We start from the raw sequence: 27576 nt of genomic DNA on the forward strand, positions 1-27576 counted from the left end.
TGACCTATATTGCTATATGCTTAGTTACAAATAATATGCACTGTATAGCCGATAGAAAACAGCTGATAATTTGACAGTTGTTATCAATCCTTTAAAACTTGAACATCGGAAAAAGCTTGCTGTATTTGAATTACTGTAACTCACTGATGGTTGAGGCAAGACTGGGGCAAACCCAGGAAGAGAGAGTTCTTTGGAGGGATTTGTTGGTAAAAACAAAGTTAGCTACACCCCCGAGATGTCATGAAAGTCCTCCAGACAAAAGCACAACTTCCTGGTGTTCAGCCAAACTTTGAGTTCTGCCAGTAGCACAAAACCGCGGTGAGTTACGGTAATCCAAATGACGCACGCTCTAACGCATCACTGGGGATGCGTCCAGGCTCTAATAAGGGGTAAAAGGTGTCGAAATTCATTTCGGCGTCTTCGGTGTCTGCAGCAAACCGCGTGAGGCTGGATCTCCGCGGCCGAGGGTCACAGAGAGGGTTGGCGAGTGCATTTTTCGGAGCATCTGGCTGGCCAGCGGTTGCTGATAAATGGCCCGCCAGAGACACACGATGCAAAGCCACACAAAGTGCATTTGGATATAAACAGACACACTCCCAAGAACACACACACACATACGCAACAGCAGCAGCAGCAGCAGCAACCAAGAGACATTTACAAATTGGCTTCTTGGCTTGAACATTGCTTCCGTTCATAATTATTTCTCCTTGTCATTGGGGCCTCTGCACACTGCCGGTCCCCTGCTAATGCTGTAAGCACGCCAAGCGACTCCAGAGCTGTCTGTGTTCGTGCAGCCAAGGAAATCTCTCTCCGCAGCTAAAAGCCAATTATTTCCTTGTAGATCGGCAGAACTATTTGCCCCAATAATTATTCCTATATAACCTCCTTACGGGGGGAAATTGAAATAACACGGGCGCATTAATGAAAGGGGATCATTTCTCCGTTAGCATTCGCTGCGGCACGCGGGTGCGCTGACGGAAACACCTGCAGCGGCGGCGGGATGAAGAGAGGAACCGCAGACCTCTGGCAGCGTGTACGCCCTCCGCGGGTGGCTGAGCTAACCTCAGATGGTCTGCCTTGATTGTGTTAAATGACACAAGAGGGCATGAGCAGTTGGGCGCGTGGTTGAGGATGTCAGGCCGCGCGTTTAGGAGAATTTATGATTCGGCTGATGGGAGAGTGATACATGGGCGAGCTGCGAGCCGCATGTTTGATAGATGGATGTAACGCAAATGAAAGAGTGATGCAAGCGCACGACGAGGGGCTTTGAGCTGTTAATATTCTCAGAATCAAGTCATTCACAGGATCCTCTCAAGCATTGGTAAGTGGAGACGTTTAGAACCATCTCTGCTGTATAAATGGAACACAACAGTTTCAACGGTAGTTTCGTAGTTTTTTGTCGAAATTTTGAGCCCACTGCATTTGCACCCACTGTTGTGCTAATTGTCTGGTTGCGGTGTAAAACGATACATGCACATTATTTCCATTGTCTCTATATGAAGATGGATGCCACTCATAATTTTCCTGAGGACCAGTTTTTTTTTTTAGCTCAGTGTGGGCGGCACTGGTCGCCATCTTGGCAGCAAAAACGGGCTAAGCGGCGGAGTGGCTGGCACAGAGGCAGGCGACTAGCAACTGGAGACGACATCCGTCTCTCACTCAAAGAGGCCGGGCCCAAAACTTTGAGCGTCAATATCAATCAAATTCCATAAAAACCCTCCCTTTGTGGAGTTGTTATGAATGAGGAAATTACCCATACAGGCTGAAATCTTTTTTATTTATTTTTTTCGTGCCAGGCTGTACGAGTTGCACAAGTTTTCTCTTGTAAAGCTGGGCATCCCCATGAAGCTGGAGGCGTCTTTATGTGGTGACTCACTTCCATGTCGGCTTCATTTTTCAGCCTTGGAGGCTGACCCTTAGTTATCTTTAGATTAATGAATCAGCCATGGAAAACTGAGTGTACTTCACCGCTATTTTATTTGGTTGAAGCAATTATGAATAAATTCTCAATGCCTCACACATTAAGAGACGTAGCATCGTAACGTGCACAGATCGGCCACAACATTAAAACCTCAGAGAGGAGAAGTAAATAACATTGACCATATTGCCACATTTCAGTGTTCTGCTGGGAAACTTTTGGACCTGGCATCATGTGGATGTTACTTAGATATGTAGCACCTACCTAGACCAGACCTGGCACCCCCCATAAAACACAAGGAACTGACCTGGCCTCCAAATTCACTAGATCCCAAAGTGATCGAGTGTCTGTAGGGTGATCCAGTAGGACCAAAAGGCCAGAAACCAAAGGACACCCTCAGAGGGCCCTCCGCCTGCCAAGTGGTCATAATGTTATGCTCTGGAAGGTTATAAATGTAGCAGAGGAGGGAGAATTTGGTCAGACGAGAGAATCATTGGCCCTCAGCAGCCCTGTGGCGGACACTGGGAAATAGAAACGGCTTGTTTAGATGAGCTGATGACAGGTAAAGACAAATCTACCCATGACGGGTCTTACAAACAGTGAAAAACTGTCCGGGGAAAGTCGTGGCATTCCGAAACATAAACTGCAATCGCACAGATTACGCACAACCTTTTATTTATATACCCTTGAAATATTTTTTAGTTTATCAAGATGCATGCACATTAAGGTCTTCTTCCCAAACAGGATGCAGCTCTGTAAACTCCCACTTCTTGGACATGTAAACAGAGGCTAGGCTTTTGGGCGTCAGCAGTGGAAAGGTCTATGCATCCAGCGAAGCAAACGGACGAAAAAAATGCCCCAAACGCAAACCCACCTCGAACCAGGACAAGAAACGCAACCGAAGGAAGGAAAAGAGCAAAATAAGTATCACATTTTCAGAGTGTTCAAAGTTGATTTATGCTTTGTAGTAGTGTTGCTGCGTGAGGCTTTGAGAAATGGCCTGTGCATATTCCATCCAATAGCTAGCCCTGAGAAACACAAAAGGTTATGGATGAACAGTGGAGATAGAAAGGAACATTATCTGTGGCTCAAAATCCTTTTAGTCCTCAAGTGGAAGATGGAAATGGAAAGACCTGGATTAGTATGCAGAGTTTTATCATCGTGGGATTTATTATATGTTCTGGGAAGTACAAAGAGAAATAAAAGACGAATATTTTTTTTTTCTTTTTTTTTCTCCCAACCTCGGCCCTTCTATAATCTATGAGCACAGGGGACTATTTCAATTTCATTTGGAACTTTGGAACAATGTCACAGACCTTAAAGGTATATTCAGACACTGGGGGAGTAAAAAAGTAATTGTGTGCGTATGTAGTTGCACATGTTGAGGCGCGGACTCGGAAAATAGAGTAGAAATGATGTCGCCGCGGAGTGGAAGGCGCGCGCGGATAGAAGTGGAGTGGACCAGGCCTGGACAGTGAATCCGTGTGTTTGTGTTGTGTGTTAAAAAAAAACTGAAAACGTGTCTTGATGTTAAAATATTGGCTGTGGAATGATATTTTTTTTTTGTTTGCTGTCAGGCCCTGGTCAGACTTGAGTAAAAATTTCATGGCGGTGCAATACTCCAAAGTAAATACACAATATACTGGAATGGTAAAAATTGGGCCGCGGTGGTATTGTCGGCAAGATAGATGGAACCTGACAACCCACTGGACTAAGTGTGAAGCATCTCCAGCCAGTACTTCCACCACAGTCCGCCACAAAATGGGTGTAATATTGTGAGCTGCAACACTGATTTCTACAAAGGAAAAAATATAATATATATATATATATCAGTCTCTGCAAGGCCAGAGTGATAATGGCAAATGTCCCTGTAGCATAATGAAAAAAATATTAATAGTTTGAACGTTGGCTGGAAACAAATAAAAATGCATTGGTTTTCATCAGTATTCAAGTGTAACGACGCTCTCTTTAACCACATGGATAGCCTGAATGAATTAATTTGACCCCAAGAGCAACATCCCCACAACTCCAGCAATGAAGACAAATGATAATTCCTACACCCTCTGTACATTTGTGGACTAGTTTGGTAATTACTCTTGCAACAGCACGGCTGCAACAGCGTGGGTGCATTTAGCCCAGCATTTCAATTAAGAATTGGCAAAGTCTAATTTGTCATTTACCAATTAGGATAAAGGCTGATTTGGCTCACTATTTATTTTTCAGCTAAATGGGAACCGAGTTAAGATGCAGGCCGCAATCGGTGTATTCATTCTTTTTTTTTTTTCCCCGCTTTATGAGGTTTATTTATTTATTTTGTTACGTTTTTTGTTTCACCGCTTCCAGATGAAGAAGAAGGGGAGGAAATGGGCGAGCCGTGCGCTGCTTTTGTGCTTTGTGAACGAAGGACTTCATTCCCAAACACATGCGATTACACCGTGGGTCTGTGCGTTGGCAGACGTCTCAATAAAACATTGCACATCAGTGAGCGTTGCCTACGGCGAGCATCTGGGCTGAGGTCTGATCAAGAGGTTGTGGGTAGGAGAGCCATCACAATGGTCAGTCAGGCAGATGCCCTGTAGCAAACGTTGTATTTTGTATCAGACAGAGGCCTTCATAAATAATGAATGCGTACATTTTCTTTTTATCTCCAGCTATTAGATTAATAGTCAATCTGAGTTTTTTTTTTTTATTTCATCTGTGATGCATTTCACCTACCCCAGTGAAAACGTAACATCATAGCCGTACTTAACAGAGATTTTCGGAACATCAGCTCCTCAGCGTGTGGCCGCCTTCTTCAAGAAATGTCGTTTGCGGCCGCCCTCTTAAATCATCAGAAACCTACATCAGCAAAATATATACAGTCATAAACTGTGGGAAGTATAACAGATTACCACTAAAAAGTCATCATCAGCATCATAAATATAAAACAGGTTTCCATGAGAGAAGGGATGGGAGGGAGGTATGGGAGGATTATGGAAGTAATTTAAGGAGCGCCTTAATGTTAATAAAGGTGGGTATTGTATTCCTACGCTTTATGATTCACAATGAATTGTGCTGTAGGATGTAGCCAAAGGCTTTTAGAATTACTCACTTGATTCCTCTATGAGCATGTCTACTTCATTATTGCACAACTACACTCACTTGCCACTTTATTAGGTACACCTGTTGAATTGTTTGTTAACACAAATAGCTAATCAGCCAATCACATGGCTGCAGTTCAATGCATTTAGGCATGTAGAGGTGATCAAGACAACTTGCTGAAGTTCAAGCCGAGCATCAGAATGAGGAAGAAAGGGGATTTAAGTGACTTTGAACATGGTATGGTTGTTGGTGCCAGACGGAGTCTGAGTGTTTTAGAAAGTGCTGATCTACTGGGATTTTCACACATAACCATCTCTAGGGTTTACAGAGAATGGTCCGACAAGGAGGAAATATCCAGTGAGCCGCAGTTGTGGGGACGAAAATGTTTTGTTAATGTGAGAGGTCAGAGGAGAATGGGCCGACTGGTTGGAGATGATAGAAAGGCAACAGTAACTCAAATAACCAGTGGTTAAAACCAGGGAATGTAGAATACCATCTCTGAACACACAACACGTCCAACCTTGAAGAAGATGGGATACAGCAGCAGAAGACCAAACCGGGTGCCACTCCTGTCAGCTAAGAACAGGAAACTATGACGACAGTTCACACAGGCTCACCAAAACTGGACAATGGAAGATTGGAAAAACGTTGCCGGGTCTGACGAGTCTCGATTTCAGCAGCAACATTCAGATGGCAGGGTCAGAATTTGGCTTAAACAACATGAAAGCATGGATATATCCTGGCTTGTAGGCTGGTGGTGGCGGTGTAATTTTCTTTGGGACCCTTAGTACAAATTGAGCGTGGTTTAAATGCCATAGCCTACCTGAGTATTGTTGCTGACCATGTCCATCCCTTAATGACCACAGTGGACCCAGGTTTCTTGAACCTGACAATGAGTTCACTGTGCTCCAATGGCCTCCACAGTCACCAGATCTCAATCCAATAGATAGAGCACCTTTGTGGAACGGGATATTCTCATCATAGATATGCAGCCAACAAATCTGCAGCAACTGTGTGATGCTATCATGTCATTATGGACCAAAAATTCTCAGGAATGTTTCCAACACCTTGTTGAAAGTAGGCCATGAAGCATTAAGGCAATTCTGAAGGAAAAAGGGGGTCCAACCTTGTTGGCATTATACTTGGCATTATACAGCATTGGTGCAATAGGTGCAATCTGTTCAGTGAATATTTCACCCAAGACCAATAAATGCAATGATGGTGCCAGAGCAAAAGTCAGGGGGTTGGGGACTATTGCGCAGCTTATGCGTCAATTTGACACCATAGCTACGGCGACAGCCCAGACTCAACATAGACCTGAATGGCCCCAGATATGTGTCACAGCAACGTAGACTGCAAGCAACTGCAAATTGTCCACATGGTAGCATCTTTCTGCTTTAGTATTTCAATAAAGATGGAGGACGCTGACGAAAGACTGACTGAGGAAGTTCAAAGGTACAAGCGTTTGTACGACCTATCTTTGGCGAAAGTTTTGGTCGTCATTGTTGAATGTGAAGCTTGGAGTAGAAGAAAAAATGAACTTGTTTTGCAAAAAAGTGCCCACTAGGGCGTGCCAGACTGAAGAGGGCACCAGTATAAATGGCTCGTACCGGTGTAGATTACATGCGTAAGACTAGTCCCACAGAGGCATAAACTGCACATATCTCAAAACTGTTTTCCGAGAGTTAATCTACTCCATTAACGTCCCTTTTCTGGACACTATAATTGCACCAAATTGCATCCCAATCGATGTAACCGCTGTTAAGATATTTATCTCAGGACCCAAGCGGTGAACCAAGAGATTTATTGCTAACACTGCTAATGCTAGGGCAAAGCTGCTAGCACGGGGAAAGTGAAGCTCCCATCTTAACCTATAATCCAGGCTTGATCCTCGCCACCTAAAATGTGCACCCACAATGGGTCCTGTCAAAGTGGTTACTGAGAGAGATGCCGAAACCCCTCCCTGCCCACTCACAACAAGATAATTGTCAGTTAAATGCCAAGTGTAAATTTAAATGTGAATGTGGATGATATAAGGGCACAATTAAGCACAATGGTGCATATGCACATACATTTCAGATGGCTGATGGAAAACCTGCAGACGACCTTTACATTAGGTAAAGGTTCTCTACAGTGGCGTCTGACATAAATAAACAGCATCGATGGAAGTTATGACTTTTCCCTCAGTTGGTCCCTTTTTTAGCTTTAACTCTCCCGCAGACTATCGGCTGCAGCTTGATGAATGACTTAATTAGAGCTCGCCATCCACCGTGTTTTCCTAGAAATGAGCAAGCTGTCATCACCGCGAAGCAGATCAATCCTCCCGGCGTACGCTGCTCCAACATCAGGCCCTCCATTCCAGTCCAATTGTTTGATGGCGTCCCTGTATGGATCCGGGAAGGTGTTCGGGGAGCGACTGTTAATCACAACACAATGATGAAAGATCCAAATGGATTCAGATCAAGATCTCATCAAGCAGCTTTCTCCGGCTGAACGGCTCCATGTGGTGTTTTGAAGTTTACGCGGGCGCACGGTCCCCGTCTTCCGTCACAAATGTGATATTTAACACATCACACGGTGTTTAATTGTTTGCACATCAATTATTTAAACGGTCAGGTGTGGCTAATTCTCTTTAAGCTTGTTTGTCACTGGATGATCTGCCCGGGGGGGTGAGAGAGAGGGTTGGCGGGGGGGTCTCAGCAGTGCTCCAGGTTGGTACTGTTTGTGTTCAGCTTGTCCTCCAGGTTTGCACAGGCAGTACTGTGTGTGCCACTGGAAGGCGTTCAAGCTGGTTGTGCCCTCAGGGGGGGCGTGTGGGTGGAGTTCGGGTTGGGAGGGGGCATCGCAGCAGATGTTTCCTGTCTGTCCGGGGCGGGAGGGGGGGCCGCAAGGAGCATTTGATGACACAGACGAGTGGATCGGTGACCTCTCCTCCCCTCTTCCTCACACCTCCCTCTCCCGACATGTGTCAGTCAGTGCCAGGTCAATATGGTGGCCCAGCGCGCCTGCCGATCTGCCATGTGCTTCCAAGGCGAGGACTGGCAGTGCTGCTCGGCACTGCTCGACAGCACGAGCCATTTTCACCCCCTCCACCTGCCAAGTGTGCCGGGACCACGGGAATAAATGAAACCTTGTGGATAAACAAACACAGCTGATGAGCACTTTAGCTACAGGAAAGAGCAGAGTTTCACAGCTTTGCTTCGCCGTCTTCTGCTGTACGTAGGGTCAGAATGTGTAGCTGCTGTTTTCTCCGTAGTCACGTATGCTCAGCAAGTAAACGCACACAGTCAGGGTGTCTCTCGCGCACACAAGATTGCACCCATTTTCCTCTCGCACCCACAACCCCCAGCCTAACCCCTTCTCTCTACCTCTCTCGTGCCCTGGCTGCCGGCTGCCGTGGCTAACCACTCACATCCACCCACTCGCACATCACCCAACCGCTGCAGTTTATCCCATTTGTAACACATGGCTGGCCGTCGTACAGCTATGACCAAAGGGCCACGCAGCGGAGCCAAGCAGAGTGAGAGAAAAGGGGGTGTCGGGGGAGGGGGTTTGCAGCGGGCCGGATGGAGGGGCTGGTTGGTGGACTGGAGCAGTGTTTGGCTCAGTCCGGTTGGCCGTAATTGGTGTCTACTCTTCCAGAAGCCCCGCGGTGACGGTGGACAGGATGACTCTCTCTCCGCATTTTCCCCCCGCCGTCCATAATGTGTGTGTGTGTGCGCGGGAACTCGGGTGCGTGTGCGTGAGACACACATTTGGGGGGCATACAGCTGGTGACAGAGACGCTGACAACGTCCATAGGGCTGCGTGAGTGGGCAGCCAAGGGGTAAGCGTTACGATAAGTGGATGTAGCATCTCATTTGATCACATTATGACATTTGGTTTACACTTACATTATCTTATGCTTCGGCGTATCCCCGGCAACCTCTGCTTTCAAAATGAACCGAGAATTACTTCAACGGCAAGGTCAGAAACAAAAGAAAAGGCATGCTCTAATGTAACAGAAACTTTTTTTTTTTTTTTTTTTATAAACACTTTGTTGCCTTCTGACCACGGTCTAAACCAGGGGTCTTCAACATTTTTCAGGCCATGGACCCACAAACTGATGAGAGATTAAGTAGGGACCCCCTACCTGCTATATGTGTTCTATTTTAACCTCGACCTAGTGCTGATAATAAAAAAAGCTATCCCTTACCCTGGTACTAAAATATGCTGAATTCATGGACAAATGGTCTAAACACTTCAATCCAAATATAGAATAAATATAAACATAAGCATGATTGGTAGGGTTACATCTCCCACAAAAAAAAAAAAATTGTCTAACAGTTTCCAGGCATAAATATGAAGCACAAATTCAGTGTTGGCACATTTCCACAAGGCTGTGACACGACCACAATTAGAACCCGTGATTGGCCCGTGCTGTCGATGGATTTTCAAAGCTGGAAAGTCACGGATCTTTTGGAGGTTACCTCAGTTGGACAGCCCTCGGTGAATATGAAGGCAGAAAACATCAGGAGAGAGCGGTATATTAAGCAGCTAAGGTCCGCCAGTCCAAAAAAAAAAAAAAAAAAAAATCCTACCAGCCGAGTGGAGTTATATGTCATGCATCTTAAGCACGAGGCCACCAGATGGCCCGGGCTTTGCTTCTCTTAATGATGTGTAGGAGGTGTCCTGGTTTGCACAAATCACAGTAAAGCCCAAGTCGCACTAGGGTTTCGCTGTGATCTTCACATCTACAGTATGCGTCTCCCGGGGTCCGCTGACGTAGAATTTCCAATGTGCAGACCAAATCATGTTACCGCACCCGTGTGAGTTTGCAAACCTGTAAACACGTCCTGTTGTGCATGTTGTGTAAATCCACTGTCCTTCTGTGGGTCTGCATCGATACCTGAGATAGATTTGGCCCCAGAGGTCCGCAATTAAAAATACTGTTGGATCAAATGTGAAATAAAATAGGATGTGATTAAAAAAAAAAAAAAAAAAAGAAAGAATATTGTTGAGAATATGGTGATCTTGTCATGGAGACTGTTTTTGATGACAGCACAGTTAAGCACTGATAAACTTTCTGTTCAGATACATGCATTATTTAGTGCAGCTTCACAATAAAAGCCTCTTTGTGCTTCTCATCATCACACGACATTTGAAAGAGTTTCCCTTTCGAGATGCCTGCATGACCATACGTGTTACGCTGTTTGCCTGAGAACGCGATCACAGTTTGGTCCCACCAGATATCTGTGATCACAAGTCGACAGGCTGCGGCGCGGCTACGGTGACCTCTATCGTGTGACCGTCCCACCGGTATTCCAGAATCAATATCTGTACTCACAGTCTGGAAGGAAATATTTAAATTTTCTTTCTTTTTTTCTTTTTCTTTTAAGAATACCACAGATGTTTCTGTTTGCACAAAGTATCTTGTGAAGCAAGACATCAGTATGCCGTTAATAATCAGAAAAATAGTCACTGCTTGAGTCGGAACAGACTGGGATTAAAATGAATTTTCAGACAGTTTGAGAGGGGTGGTGTAAAAGTTGGATAATCCATTCAGTATAAAAATATTGGCTCTAATAGCCATGTAAAAAAAAAAAACATACATAGCTACGTATGACTATGTACGTCAAAGCACGTACATTCTCAATTAAGTTTTGTTGCGTGTGTGGTTGTAATTGCATGCATTTTATTTATTTTCTCCTTATTGTGTTTGGCGTCCGTGTAAACAGATCTGTATGGAAGGATTTCAGTTGGATGTATTGTCCATGTAAACATCATATGCAACCATCTTTATATATAGAGAGAGAGAGAGAGAGAGAGAGAGAGAGAGGGGGAGGGGGAGGAGGGGGAGGGGAGGGGGAGAGGGAGAGGGAGAGATTGGTCATAAGCTTTCCTTGCACTGTAGTGTATTCTGGCGGAGAATACTATGCATAATAATATTTCAAGAGTAATAAACCTTCATTATTTATTTTCTGCCTGTGCTACATTGCCAGATGTAGATCACCTTTCAATTTATCCACCTTTAATAATGAGGTTTAACATCAGCTGTCCCCGTAACAGGTAGAAATGGCAACGTTTTTTTTTTTTTTTTTTTTTACTAAAAAGAAATCTCTGTTATTAAGTAAACTGATTCTTCAGTGTGCCTTCTCTTTATCCCAGCAGCCATCCCCCCCTCCCTTTCTCTCCTCCCCTCCCTCCTCCTCCTCACAGAGAGGTGTTATCCTTGTCTGACAACTCCCCCATGAGCGAGAGAAAGAGAGCAAGAGTTGGAAGCAAAGAGTGGAGGCTAAGTGGAATGAATGCCAAAAAGAATTAGGTGAACCCTTTTGGCCTGACTAAGCTGGGAGGGCCTCGGATGGGATCTAATCATCACCTGTTACGAGCTGACACGCTCTTGAATAGTGATAGCAAATGAGGGGAGTTGGGGGTGGGGGGTGAACATGCTGATATGAGCTTAATGTTACAGGTGTCATGGAGGAAGAAATAATAATTTCTGCTCTAAAATAAAATTGATGGTCATAGATACCGGTGATCCGAAATGAATGTTTAATGGCAGCAGGTCTAAATAACAAGGGATGTCATAGAGTAGAAACCATTAAACAAGTGAAATCTTAGTAGCTAAGCTCCTTGATGGCAGCCTGACACAGACACCCACACAAAAACGGTTTAGAAACAACTCAAAAAAACAACGTAAGATGTTGACCTGGCTACCAAATTCCCTAGATCCCAAAGTGATCATATATCTGTGGAATGATCCACAGAGGCCCCTCCCCTCAATCAATAGGATCCAAAGGCCCCCACTAACAACATTGTGTTTCCAGACATCACCCTCAGAAGACCCATGTCCATTATCTGATGAGTCACAGCTTCTTTGGAGGCACGAGGGAGACCTACACAATATTAGGAAGGTGGTCATAATGTTATGCCTAGTCAGAGTATGTGCTTGCTTGCAACTGGCTATAGTCTTTTCAGTTTGTTAAAGATAAGGCAACATGAGGTCATGTCATCATTGGCTTTTGTTGCTGGTAGCTCTTTGAAGTCGGTCTGGTGCGTCCGTACATTCAAGGCTGATGTAGACCTGGTAATTACTGAGAAACCTTCTATGATGCACCGTTCATGCTTTTACTTTGATCGTGTCTTCAGATGACTTCTTTTGTCAATATATAGTTCCATTTTATTGAAATAAACAATAAAGAATTCAATAATTGTAGCCACTTCAACTATAAAAAACAGTTAACAGAAGCTTAGGAGGAAGTTTGGTTTAAATCATTTGTAGTCATGAATCAATAATTTGTCAGGAGAATGACAGTTGCTAGGTTCCCTTGATATCCTAATCTCAGTGGAAGGGCAAGCATTCGCACACGTGAATTCCAATAAAAAAACCCATCCCCTTCCTATTAATTACAGGTCTTGATCACATGTTCCTGCCTTTTTTCCTCTCCCTTTTTTTTTTTTTTGTTTGAGCTCTTAACCTCAGGGCAAGCCATTAGCATGGCAACAGAAAAAGAAATTCCAATTATTTCTTATATCTGAGGTAATGAAAATGGCACGTTAAACATAACAACCAATGTACCTTATGATTAGGGCTCGCACATTTCCATGTCACACATGGCCGTACGGTGCGGATATGACGCCGCCACTCCATTACCCAGATTTAATGTTTTGTGAAAACCTCCCAGTCAAAAACAACATCGTTTCAGAAGGACACTGAGGTATGTTGTCGTCACCCTCCCCCCCACAAAAAAAAAATCTTCTCTGGCTTTAACACTCTGTAATAATGAGAGCGATATAACTCTATGGGGTGTTATTAAGTGATTAATCAGGCCTTTATAGACTCCACAAAGGGCATCTTGGGATTCCTTAATGCAACATACCCAACGCCGTCTGTCTCCTTTTTGGCTTTTGTTTCCTGTGTTGAGTTGTTTATGGGCGATTTTAAAGCATGGCCGGGTCATAAATAATACATGTATTATGGCGAGATAGCATCCCATATATCCAGTGGGAAGATATCTTAATAGCAGGAAGTGCTATACATTTTATTCAAGTATTACACTCAAGGGCAATTTCTCTAGTCTCTCTTGAAACTGTAGCACGGGTGCTGTGAATGTCAATAAGGCAAATAACTTGTAGGTCCTATTTGAACTGCCGGTACCCCGGGTTTTGACACGAAACCATTTGATTGCCATTATCCACCAGAGAATATTAATATAGCCCCCACAGGAGTAGGTGGTGTATGGTCGGTTGTATTTGCGAAAGTCCTTAAATCCGCATTAATCGTGAATCACATCACCATCATCATTTATCATCTCTACGTAATATGTTGAAAGTGCATTCACTATGAGGTTTAGACCCACTATGCACTTTTTAACCATCTTTCTACCCACAGCTACCTATCTGTAACAGAAAAAAACTTGGCTGCTAAAGTCAAATGTCTAGCAGCTAATGATCCATACATATATGTGTGTGTGTGTGTGTGTGTGTGTGTGTGTGTGTGTGTGTGTGTGTGTGTGTGTGTGTACATCATGTGCTTTTTGGCAGATCTCGAAGCAGAACATATATTGGACTTATTGTCAAAAGGCCAAAAGGACAACTCCAGTGGGATATGTTCCTCTGTGTCGGCTCACTTGTTTTGCTAGCATGTTAGCTCACTTCTGTCAACTTATTTAGGAGTTCTTCTGCCTTCTGGTGGCCAAAAAATCGATGGCTTTGAACAAGGATCCTTTGTTTGTTAGGTGTAACTTTAGCTTTAGTTGGCTGTAGAAAACATGTCAGAAGAGAGCTGAGTAAGAGTAGCACAGGCTCTTTTATTTTTTTCTCTCTCCTGCATATCCCCCTTTGAAGCCAAATGCCAGCCTGATGGGGGAATCTATCTTTGGCCCATTGCCATAACCTAAACAACACAGGATACAGATATTGACCTTTTATTGAATCATTTTTCTTTAAACCTGGTACATCTGGTGACCCCGAGGACTGCCTTCAGATCAAATCTGAGCCTCAACTCATTGGCGATCTCGTTTGGCCCAGGATTACTCCTCTGAATACACAAACAACAAATTAGATGTGTTTCTAACTGGGTGTGGTTAAATATTTAGACATTTGGTACTTATGGGACTCAGCAGGTAATCCAGTGCGGGGCACGAAAGGTCGTGTTTGGATGGAACTGTCCAGATTTAACCAGTGGTCAGGCGATCTCTGGAGCTTTGGCTTCCTTAAGAGGGGATTGAAAGGGAGACCCAGTGACCACAAAGCCTTTCCCCCAGCTGGCCTTGCACAACCTCTTTCTGGAGATTACTGGGCCAGTGAAAGTGTCTTAATGGAAAATAACTTGGGATTTGGGAGGCTAAATGAAACAGGAGGAGCAGATAGTCGGCCGACGGAGCCTACAGTGGACTATTGTGTGCGCTTGTTTGAGTGTGAACGCACACACATGCATGACTTCCACGCCTGAGTGTGTCTGCCGTCACTGACATTAACTTCTCATGTCTCTGCTGTCTATCTCTGTGTGACAGGCGAGTGAGCAGGAGGCCGCGCCCTTGCCTGGAAAAAAAAAAAAAAAGAAGAAAATAATCTCATTCCTGACTCGCCTCCATCTTCCCCTTGTTGCAGCATGCCTAGGCTGCCCTGTGAGATTTGGGTCAGTGTGGATCTATTGACCCCACACACTGAGTCAGAGTAAGCCTGAGGGCTACTATGACAGATGTTGTCTAGTGGTACACAGAAATGAATGATATATACTTTTTTTCTATCTCGTCAAACAAAAGATAAGTTGGACGATTGGTCGAGTTCCCCTCTTTATTCCTAATTTACTGTATTTGACTATACGTCTGGAAACGATAAATTCACAGAACACAACTCAAAATAGAATTTAATCGTACCCTACAAAAACACAAACGAACAACCTCAATGTTGACCCACATTTAATCTTGTGTTCGTTCTAATACAGGTGGGATCAATGGAGGAAATGGGCTGATGTTACAGAGCAACCAAGTTTTCTAGGGAGGAGGTTGGGGTGGATAGACGAGTTGACAAAACATTGGACACTGACCGCTGCCAGCAATATTTCTATTCTGTGGCCTTATTGTTCTCATAAAAAGGTCCTCTATTCAATCTATTCTATTCAGTTATTGGTGTTTTTTTTCTGTGATTGATTTGACCTACATTATCCACCCAGCAAGTTAGCTATAGACCATACACTAAATCTGTGAGTGTAGTCCTTAAAGTCCTCCCTAGCTCAAATACATTAAACTATACCTGGACAGCTATTGGACAGCGGTTGTAAAACAAGTAAAGTTCTGTTACACAATGTGTTTGCAATGTCCGAGCCAACTGAATCAAATGAATTGAGGAGGAGAAATGGAAATCCCCTTAAAGAGGATCGCTGACACACAAAGCTATCTCTCTGAAAGGGCGAAACAAACCAAAAATGGAAAAATCGCGTAATTTCTCTTTTCCTCAAAATGTTTATTTTACCCTTTGACAAGCTTGGCCTGACTATGGAAGTAATATCCTTTTAAGAACTAAAACATCTCTTTTGACCACAACCTTGAGGTTATGTGCAGACCATAGTGATTACTGGGTGAGTCATACAAGAATCCACCCTCTCAGAAGAGAAGCAGGCTTCGAAAAATTACCTGCCTTTCAACAATCGGAGAGTTTCTATACAGGAAATCTTGTTGTTTGTGTTGTTCAAAACTTGCTCTCTCTAGCTCTCTCTCTCTGTGTTCTCTCCTCGGCGACTGAGTGTGTGCGTGCAGGGTTAGTTGGTGTCTGGCTCTAAATGCCCAGCTCAGAATGAGACTCCTGCCGTCTGACGTCCGGGGGTCCTTCGGCTTGGCCAGCGTTCCGGGGAGATGTGCGGCATTTATTTGTCTGGCAGTAATGAGGAGAGGGAGGCTGGGGGTGTTATCAAGCATGCCCTGATTCACACGACTCCAACACACTCACGCACACACAAACACCAAACGCCACCAGCCCCTGACCAAAGCTGCCCTTCATTATTGCAAGAGAAAATCTCAGTAAACTTCAATAAGGCCAGACGCTGGAGAAAAGGTGCAGACACACTTGGGTGGTGGCGAGATGTGGCAAACGTAGTCAGTGATTGCTCCTAGACATGAACGCGGTTCATGTCTACTTAAATATTTGTGTTTATCTCGTATTAAAGTTTCAGTGCCACCGCCTTTCTTGAACCTTCTCTCACACAAAGACGCTTTCCAATCCTATTGTTGTTAACGCTCAGCAGAGTGAGATAGTACTGTATATGAGAATGTTGAATAAAGTGAGTGAACTCATGCCTGGTGGGTCTCCGCACTGTTAATTCAGTTATATGGCTGCTCTGCAAAAGCAATGGGACTTAATTAAATGTCTCACCTAGAGCGGTGGAGGATGATGTTGCCACTAAATCCGGTTTGAGGTAATGCCGCACTTTATTGTGACGATCACCGCTTCCCCAGGGGTTCAATTACAGCTAAATCTAATTGAAGGGGAACGGCGCCACAATGCTGGCCCCCCCACCTGTCCCTTTCCCTTTTTGTTCTTCATAATCAAAGTCTCCGGCATTTTAGCTAAGTCGGATTACCTTGGGAAGTTGTCGGAACCTCCTTTGTAGACCGGCGTCCAACAGCTGGTGGCAGAGGTCCACAAACTCATTACCTGAGTTAAAAGCAGACTTGCCTTTACAAAAGAGTGTAATATCCCCCATTAATTGTCCTTACATGCGAAGTTAATTAATTAACTAAAGCTGTAATAAAGTGGAATCGTTTGCGCGTTTGAAAAATGAGTTATTCAGCTGTTCCAACACGATTGTCAAATTAACTGTGCGAGTTGGAAATCTTCATGCGACGCTGTGTGTGTTTTCATTTCTGAGTTGTTACTTGTAAAGCACTTTGGTCTCAACTTTGTTGTTTTGAATGTGCTATATAAATAAATTGGTATGGTTTGGTACGGTAAAAGCAGTTTCCATAGTAACACAGATTAAGTGTCACGGCAAAAAAAAATAAAAATCATCCAAAAGATGCTACTTTAAAATAAAAACAAACTGACCGCGGATTATGTTTTTGAATGTATGTGCAACACCCGTTTAAAAAAAAAAAAAAAAAAATGTCCTTGAGGACAAGAAAACACTCGAGAGGCGGCCCGATTTAGGTCTAACTCATCGCCATCTCACAGTTCATTAACTATGAGTAAGGGACACTATCCTACGAGCTGGCTGGCAGTCACAACGCCGTCACCAGAGGCTTCATTTGTGAAAAATAGGCTTTCACACTGTCGATTAATTAATTATTTATTTAAGAATGTGCTGAATAGACAATAATAGGAGCACATTGGAACAGCAGCGTCCCTTCAATGCCAGCTTACACTATTGTAAAAAAGAAAAAAAAAAGTTGTGGTCCTTACTTCTTATTCCGACTGAATAAGAGAATGAAATGTGTGTTACACGTCTGTGAACGACAACGCTGATTGGAACGATGGCTACATTCAATGAAATCGCCCCAACAACAAAGATGTCTGAGTCGAAGTGGTGTAGAAGGGAGGAGGACGGGGAGGTTTATGGGTTTGTCCGGCCACTGAGAGGCACAGGAGAGGAAATGTACTTACATTTGTCAGAAGGTAAACAGAGTAGGGTGGGGTAGGGAGCAATGTCCTACCTGTGGTGTAGTTCAAATGCATACAACAGATGATTGTTGTCAGAGGTAGTACAGACCCCCTCATGGTGACGTCACAATGTTAACTGGAGGCAAAACAGAGGGAAGCTTTAGGAGAATGCTGTCACTTTCAACCATGAAAATGTCGTCTTGCTCTATTTTTTGTTGCCAAAACCAACAAATTAAAAACACTAACTTGAAATTTTATCACATACCAGCCACTGCCAGTCATAGAGAACTTTGGTTTGGCTTAAAAGAAAGGATTGTTTGTCCATGTTTGCCCATTGCATGGTGGGCCATCACTCACTGGATGGACGATTTGACAAATCATGTTGACTTAATGCTTATTTAGGGGATTCTTGTTACATGTTAATGCTAATGCTAACTGTGAGTTAATGCAACGTTACTTGCGTGTTTCAGTGGTGTCTAAGCAGAAGTTGCATTTACTACTTTACCCTCCACAGTGGTTCCACTTACAGACCAGACTTCGTCCCCTCTGTGTCCTCCTTTGGTCAAATCGTCTGTCCAGTGAGTGTTACAGTCACATCAGTCGGAGTCATGTTTTTAAAATAACATTCATGTTCTCAGAGAGTGAGTGTGTTACTATATTCTCTAAAATATGCGTTTTCCGTGTCCATTCATGCCAGAACAGTCTGTTGAAATATGCTAACCATCGTTTACAAGCCATAGTGTTTGAGATGTTTTGCATCCAGTTAAGCCCCGCCCCTCAAACAACATTGTTAACAAACTGTGAACAGGTCTATAGTGAGAAAAAATGTCTGAGGAGACTGAGCCATGTATTCCATGTCAGACCATTCCTTTTTGGAAACTGGATCTCTTACTCGCCATTGTGTCTTATATATAAGTTTACATATTAACCTTTGCTTTTAAGCTTGTGAAAAATAATACAGTTCATTTTGATGGAAGTACTGCAATTTGTGGTTCCTGAGGTACGAACTGAATTGAAAAAGACAGCTTTTAGGTTTTCTTCTCCCGCTGCATGAAACAAGCTACAGTATAACCTCAAACTTCAAAGTGCAGTATCGCTGTTCAAGTGTAAAAAGAAGGTGAAATCAGTTGAGTCCAGTTTTTCTGTGTGCAAATGTTTTAACTGACTTCTTCTCTGTAATGCTTTGTAATTTTCTGTTATCTTTTATGTCCATGGCCATGACACATTGGCCATGTCTCCCTTGTAAAAGAGACGTTTGACCTCATTGGGACAGACCTGGGCAAACCTTAAATAGAAGGCAGCTACACTACCTGGTTAGGTTCAAAAAAACATCGCGGCTTGAGTTGAAGGAGAGCCTTTAATGCTACAAGGCTAAACTCTTACCATGTGCAACAACCTCCTCCGCAGTTTTCTAGGTTACCATGAAAGCACGTCATCAAATAGCTCATAGTGCCGACCTATGGTATTGTGACACACAGCGCTGCAGCGGATTCCCAGAAATCAGTGGTTGCCGTACTTATATATAGTTCGCCTTGTAGTGCTTTTTTATTACTACATATGCTGTTAGCGTTGTATTTATTATTAGCTGTGCATTTATTATTAGAGCATATGTGTACTGCTGGTCCTGGGAAATGAATTTCATTTCTGACATGAGTCAACATGTTGCTGTTATGACGATAAAGTGAAGCTTGTAAAGTGAAAAACCGGCCATATGAGTTGTCTTAAAGGTCTTTAAAACTAGCAAGATGCTTGGAAACATCCTCCAAGTAAAGCTGTACTTTCACCTAAACACTTCCGATATATAACTTGCATACATACAGTGTGTAAAATATTTGAATACTTCTACTTCTGTACCTTTCAATAGTCTTAACTGGCTCTATCCACATAATACACAGTGTATTGTAAATCCCACAGTGAAACATAAGGTTGAAAAATACCTCTTCCTTAAAAAACATCCCTCCATTCCCGAGCTTGTCAATAAATCTCCAAGCCATTCTGCTGTTGTCCCTCAGAGAGAGGCTTATTTATACGTCCACTGCAGGGATCCCAGTCATTTCAGTTTCAATTCATCCAGCTTAATAGGTGTACTTGAAGGGGCCAGAGTTCTGGCTGCATTAGCTCTGACCACTTTTTCTTCTAAGGTACCTAGCTTGCAGTAAAGTGCACAATATATAATCCACATAATTGCATCCCTGTACCAAAAAAAAATAAAAATACTTCAAGGTTATTAGACGCTGTAACGGAAATGTAACAGGAAGGAAATAGGCCATTTGTTTGTCACTGGAGGATGGGGGTGGCCCCAGTGGGGCACTGACATGCAGAGGTGGCATGAAGGTGGCACTCACGTGTGCACGCGCACATGCACAAGCAAACCCACACACACAGGTGTTGGCACAGCATTAATTTACCATTTTTTTGTCTCCATACCCCGTATCTACTTCAATTACTGACAATGGAAGCAAAAATAAACCTACTAGTCACAACACACGGGAGTGACAAGACATGCTATACCTACAATAAAGGCACATTCAAACATATGGCTGCTGTATAAAGTGTCAACAGAATTATAATGAATAAGCCTATTTGTGCACAACATTTACTTCACAAAGCTCTGAATGTGCCACAGTGTAGTTGGTTACTATAATATTCTCAGCAACACAGAAACCTGAACCTGAACAACAGCTAATTTGAATTTAATAAGTCACATCCCTCCTCACATCTCTCCATCTTCCATGCCAGCAATTCTAGTTTTTACATTGTAAAGCGACCAGTTAAATAATCTCATCTCATCTTCTACTACCGCTTATCCTCACTAGGGTCGTGGGGGTGTTGCTGCAGGCCGTCCCAGCTGTGATCGGGTGAGAGTCGGGGTACACCTTGAACCAGTCGCCAGTCTCCAGTTAAATAATGCTAAAATAATTAGTAAATTCCCAAATTTAGCAAAATACAAAAGAAAATTTACATCAATCACAGTATAAAGTGTCAAGTTTGAAACTTTGGACCAAATATTTGACAAAAATGTGCAACAAAACAACAATTTTATATTAATACTGTTACAGCTTTTAACCACTGGCACGGTTACTGCAATAAATATATAGACTACTCACATCTCTCATGAATGAGAGATAACCATGGATGTGTGAAGGTGATGCTGAGATGCTCCAGAACCACTGTTGCTTCTCTACTTCCCACTTCACCTGTTTCTTCTTCTTTTTCTTCTTCCCATCCCATCCTGTTTTTCTTTTCTTTTGTTTTGGAGGCTAGATACTACTTTAGCACATTGCTGTCTCTTTGGTTGAAAGTGGAATCGCAACTCAAAACAGGAGTGCGGCTTACGCTCAACGTCGTGGCCCGCCTCTGACTGTATTTTAAGATATTGAGGTGGTCAATCAGATTCAATTCAATCAGATCAGATCAAGCCTTGCCACCCGAGGCCACTCTCTGAACACCCCAGGGCTTTTTCTCTTTTTCTGGTAAGGGTGGGCGACACTGTGAAATCTGGTGTCGATCCAATACCAAGTAAATACAGGGCTAGTATCGCCGATATCGACAACTTCGAAACTTTGCCTTTAGTTAGTTGATCATGATAAAACACAGGACAAGCATTTGAGTGAAATAAATCTGTTTCCATTAATGCTAGTGCTAATAAACAATAACAGTATAAAAATTAAATAATCCCCCTTTTACCACACACAATAGAAAAAAGGTAATTAGTGCAAAATAAGAATAGTGTTAACAACACAACAACAGAATATAAAGTCAGTACCAAAGTGAGTTGAGCAAATAAGTAAACGAAAGCAACAATGTAATAATAAATGAAATGAACGAATGAAATGTTGGCTCATTCACCTTCCACCAAAGAAGTGGGTCTGCATCCCATGTAACTGTCTCTCCTTTGAATATTGACACATTTCAATAACAGCATCAGTTCCAGGTGTGTGATGCTGTTGTGATGCTAGTAGTTGATTGTCATACTCTGTCCATATCCCACCCTCGCTACAGACGGGGACGGAGAAGCTCCTGACGCGCCCAGACTTGGAGAGAAACTGGGTTCTGCAAGGAATAATTTGCTGCCTTGGTATCAATACTATCGATATTTTGATCGATATGCCCAGCCCTATTTTCTGGCACTCGCACTACCTCAAGGCTAGTCTCAAAGCTATTTTTTTTTTTTTTTTGATATTTTGTAAAACATAAGATGTGACTGAATTAGATCTCGCTAAGAAAGTCGCTCCATGTCACTAGATTGCATGCATTTCGTAAGTCGTTATCCATAATCATACACCATAATCATTGCTTACCACTCGCCAAACCTCAACATAAACCTCGTACCAAGCTTCTATAAAACATTTGCAGTATCTGGGCTGTTTTGTTTGTCCTTAAAATGGAAACCCAATACCATGGAATACGAATACGATCGATATATACTTGAGTACTCTCACTCCAAAATGAAAAAAATAAATAACCTTGTCCACAGGGACTTCTTCCAGGGGGGTTTAAGGAATTAAAAAAAAAAACACATATTCCCCTGAGTTTTCCCATCCGTACATCGTTTCATTTTCTCTATCGGCCTCCCTCTGTCCCGCCACTGTAGCGCTAATCAAAATTGACAGGTCCTGCTTTGCACATCCCTCCACTCGAGCATGTGCTCCTCTCATCTTCATCGCCTCCGTTGTAGACAACATGAAGTTAAATAAATGAATAAACATCAGCCAGGGTGCGCTGAAAAGAGGCGACCAGGTAACGTAATGGGACAAAGCGGCGAGATGGTAACGCCTCCCTCCCCGGGGACCGGTGCGAACTAGAACGCGATTAATAAAAGGCTTTCAATTAATCGTCGTCCTCTTTGTTCAGCTCAGAGCTGAAATCGGAGTAGACGTGCGGTTTAAAGATTGCCTCTTGCAAGACAAGGCAGCGCTTTCAGCACTTTGTAGACCTCATTATTTTCACTTTTCTTGGTTAATATTGTTTCCATCCACCAAGTACACCAAGTTCTGTCTTTGCTTCATTTACAAACGATGCACCCCCATTGCGTATCGGGCTAGGAGGGGTCAGTCCTAATGGACTTGCTGGACACCTGTAAATCCACCAAACACACATGCCAAGGAACCCCTCGACGTCTTTAGCAGCCTTCTGAATCAACAATTAGGCACATGTTTGTAAGCTGTAATTTTTTTAAGGAACTACACCTTAAAGTCGTCGAACGCTTGAAAAAAACAAGGCGGTGTGACCCCGTTTCCAGACTCCTTTCAGCTTGGCAATTAATCAAAATGTAATCCTTTTAACTGTAGACTTATCGGTTTCACTCCCTTTATTTACAGGCTCTTAGCGGAGTGATGTCTTAGCGAGCCGTGCCACGTCGCTATTTTCAGAATAATCAGTCTAAGATGGGCTACCGCGGAAATGCAATTAGTGAGCTGCGCTATACGTTTTCTCAAACACATGGGAAATATGTGGATGAGAACAGATAGTCGGTTCGTCCTTGTAGGATTATCGGACTCATGTTTGTACATTTTGAGGCTTAGTAATGCTGAAATAATGCAACAATATGTGCAAAGGGAAAAGAGAATCTTAATTTATACTTACATTATAATCGATACACATATATGCCATATAAATATAGTGTAGATATTGGGCTTTTTAATCTATATTTTCTAATTAGAGTTGCATGTATTGCTTTGGGGGACTGAGTTTGCTATGGGTTTTGCCCTGTTTTTAGCCTGTATTTGTGAATTAAAAAACCCACGGCAAATTAGCCATTAGCGATTCCCGCCTGCGCTGCATGTACGGACAACTCCATCTGGATTTGTCTGAGAAAAATCCAAAAACTCCCGTAAGTGATAAATTCGCCAAACAAGAAAGTTACAGTTCTCTGCAGGCAAGTTAAAGAAAAAAAAAAAACACACACAAAAAAAAGCAAGCAGTTTCTGCACTCTCCATTCCCATGTTCTTCCTCGGAGCTTTCCATTTTAACAAACCGGCTTTTAAACATTTTATACCTCTATACGGCTTTATGGAGTAGCATATAATGTAACGCGGCCTTTATTTTCTCCCTTTCCCCCGAAAAACCTCAGAAACACTCGACTGTGCCGAATGCTGCCGGGGCTCATCAAAAGCCCAGTCACATAACTTCTGGTTATCTCCCCCCAGGCTCCTCTACCAGACACAAGAGAATAAAACTGTGCGCGGAATAACAATACATAAAGAGTTAACGGTGTTCAGATGCTGGTCTTTCCTTGTCTCTCCCCACCTCTCGCCTGACACTCGGATGAAAGCCACCCGGCAGTTTCCCCCCCGTCACAATATATGAACGATCCGGCGCGTTTGGCTGGAACGCATGACTGAACCGCTAAAGGTGACTAATGCCGTCTGTCATTTCACAATTAATTTAGCTTTCTGCATCCTCAGTGCGGAGGAAGGGTCAGAGCTGCCTGAACTTACACACGAGTACAAAAAAAAAAATATCCACAAGACATTCATTAACAGATTCTCTTCTGCCAAATCACGTACTATCTGCAAGTCGTAACCTATTTTTTTTTTCCCCCCCACTACGGACGTCCATCTGTCTGTTACAAGATGCATTCCATTTGGTCTGTACTCTAGATGAACTTGTGGCGTAGCGAGGGGTCCTTGTGTGGGTTGGGAAGGCAGATGCACAGACACTCAGCAGATGGACCTCTCTTTAGTGCAGCAATGGGGCGACTGGTGGGAAAAAAACGAAGGTCCAGTCGGCTTGAAGACCCCACAAGTCTCTGACACTGGGCTGCCGTCGCACGTGCACGACTCGCGCGCACGCTCCCGGGCCCCTTGTCTTGGTGGCGAAAGTGAGAAACTTCACACTCGGTGTCAGCGGATGCGGGACAGGTGGCGGGGAGGACGGAGGGGAGCGAGGAGAGAAAGGAGAGGAAGGAGGAAGAAAGAGGCAAGAGGACGCACGCGAAGTGAAGGAGACGCTCACATACAAAATTGTCTTGGCAGCGATTTAAAGTTGGCAGCGCGTAACTGTTCTTTGGCCCGGCGACGGCTTGGCTGATCGACACTCTGGCGAGGGCTCAACTCGCTCCCCCAAAGGTGACGACAGACGCTCAGGCCAGGTGGAGCGGTGAAATTGGTGTCAGGCGTCCCACTTTGAATGCGAGTTTGAGGGGCAATTGTAGATGTCGCTCTCTTTCTGGCTGACACCCCAATTCAGCATCACATTTTTTAAGCTCCGAGTAAGTGCTTTCGTGTGGTTTTGGTTCTCAGTCACAAGTCGATGAGGCAGGTGTAGCATTCCTTGAAAAGTGGCGGTATGCCGCCATCATCTACATAAAACAGGGATTCCAGTGTGATGGTATGGAATTTCCTATCAATGGCATGGCATCTCAGGTGCACTTTACTCGCCATGGCAATGGATTGTACTGTTTTAACATCTCATTTCATGCTTTTAAAGGATGTGTAAGATGGTTGGGCTAAAAGGGTGGTCAGGGTGTGAATTGACACACTATAACCACAAAGTGCCGATTGTTAGGATGCAACGTGGGTCAGAATGTTACTCGAATCCCAGCTCACATCCCACATAGGGGCACAAATTACAATTACAAAATGATGTACAGTATGTATGTATATGAATGCGCAAACAGAGGCTTAAACTGACTCAGAGGAGTCTGGAAGTACCTTAAGACCAGCACTAAGTGATTTCAAACAGCGTTCTGTTTAATGAGCTCATAGAAGCTGATGTTACCTTTGTGACTGAGTCTTTGCTTATTCACACTGCAGCTCCACACAAAGCCAGCTCCGTGGATTGATCTGACCCTGGTCCAGTCTTTCGGGCTCATTAGAATCTTTTCACAATTGGCCGTCAGACTTAGCATGGCTCCACAACAGTGAGTCAGCAGATCGCGCAAATGTGACGTCGAAAGTGACGAAGGCTGACAGGAGTTCAGTTCTTCTTTTAAACTTCGGGAACACTGACCGGCATAAGACAGGTGGACATAGGATGTTAAACAGAATCAACTGCATTCCGAACTGACATGTGAGTAGTTTACATGACGTCGTCAACATATAGCTTCATCCTAACTTAGTTATGCACCCAGAACTTGATGATGGCACAAGTCGTGAGCTTTGACGTTACATCTAGATTTACAAAAAGAAAAATAGATTTGTAAGTTACTACGTATGTGAAAAATGCCTCCAGTTTAAAACTTGAGATCTCTGTAAAGGTAATTGTATGTACACATAGCATTAAATTGTGGTATCTGAGTTACCGTAACTCACAGATGGACAAAATTCAAAGTGTGGCTGAACACTGGGAAGCTACACCTGCCGCTGCAGGTTGGGGCAAACCACTGTGAGTTACAGTAATTCAAATACTGCATACTTTAAAGTAACAGCAGCGAAACATTCAGCCTTTAAAGGGTTAAAGTAATGCAAATATATGTAAAAGTTAAATTTACAGTTAAATGGTGGGAATAGGTTCTATAGAAATGTATTGAAATGAATACATACCTGGGAGTTAGCTAAAAGTGAGATGAACACTGACAATGCTAGCTAAAAGCCATTTAATCAGAATCAGAATCAGAAAAAACTTTATTTATCCCCGAAGGGCAATTAGGAAACAGTTTGATATTCAGTTTCTTTTATATTAATCCTTTGAACTCTCTGGAGAACCACTCACCCAAACAACCATCCAATATAAAGAGGATGCCATGAGTGACTTGTGTTACACTATTAATATTTCACTCTTCCTCACAAAGTTTAAGCCGTTTCAGTTCAGAACGGTAGTTGCACCTTTATTCGAGAAAATATAGTAATCCTAAATAACAATTATAATAAAACAGTTTCCTGATTGTACCCGCCAAAAGTGAAGACATGCTGTTGTGAACACGCAATCGAAAACTACTTTTAGGTAAAGTGGACAAGTTTCCTTCCCCGTTATTAAAACTGCCAAGTGCAGTTGGACAATCGTGCCTTGATTTGAGAAAACCGTGCTGACAGCCATGAAGGTTCTTGGTTGGTTGTGAACAGCGTAATGTGACGTTGTACAAGAAGCGTGTGAAAGCACGATGACGGCTCCTCTAAATGACTTCAGACTCAACTCACTGTACTTGGGTTCCCATGAATACGCCCACCAAGTGTCCAGGACAGCTACAGACATGCACATGTGCAAAAGTTTTTTAATTATTCTTCATTTTACAGGGTAATCTCTCTGACAGGACTGTGAGACTATGCCAGAAAACAAATGAGTGCTCCGAGAATTCCTAAGCTTGAACATGATCCTGATCGAATATGTTCTTAATTATCGCGCGTAATCTGTGGTTATGCAGAATGATGTAAGGAGATAAATATTTCAGTGGGCCTGGAGGCGTTTACACATTCCGCCAAATTAACACTTTAATCTGCAGACTTGATTCGCTTTCCCTCCCGTCAATCAAAGGCCTTGCGCTTCACACTTGCCTCCTCATCTGGGAGATGTCACAACAGAGTAATTCACCTTATCTCCAGCCAGGTTCTCGAATCCAATAAACACAGTTTCCCCCCGTCGCCGTTTGAAGATGGGAGTCCCTGTAGAGCGCAGCCAGGAATATGCTTTGTGCGCCGCGCAAAGGCCTGACAATGGGCGAACACAAAGGAGGTGTAATTGACGAATTTGGAGGACGGCTGAAGGCACGGGCATCAAAGGCCTGAGCATCTGCTGATCACACCCCTTCCGAACAGCCCTTCGCCGTCTTCACACGTTGCGACCGCGTTTATCTGCTTGCTCTTTGTCGTGGTCGCTGTTTGACACCTGACGGGAGACGGGAGAAAAGAAACACTGTCGAGATTAACGAGAGGAATAATGCGGTTTCCTTCGGTAACAGGTGCCGCCGCCTTTACCCCACTCCTCTGCTAATCCACCCACCGTCAGCGCTATTACCGCCGTCAAGGTGAAAGCCCGATAATTGGTCATATGGGATGGGGGCTGATATGTCTCTGGCAGAGCTTCTTGGTGTGTCGCTGAACAGGCCGATGACGAAGCC

Source organism: Mugil cephalus, chromosome 1, assembly GCF_022458985.1.
Source record: "Mugil cephalus isolate CIBA_MC_2020 chromosome 1, CIBA_Mcephalus_1.1, whole genome shotgun sequence".
In the NCBI taxonomy this organism is placed as follows: Eukaryota; Metazoa; Chordata; class Actinopteri; order Mugiliformes; family Mugilidae; genus Mugil; species Mugil cephalus.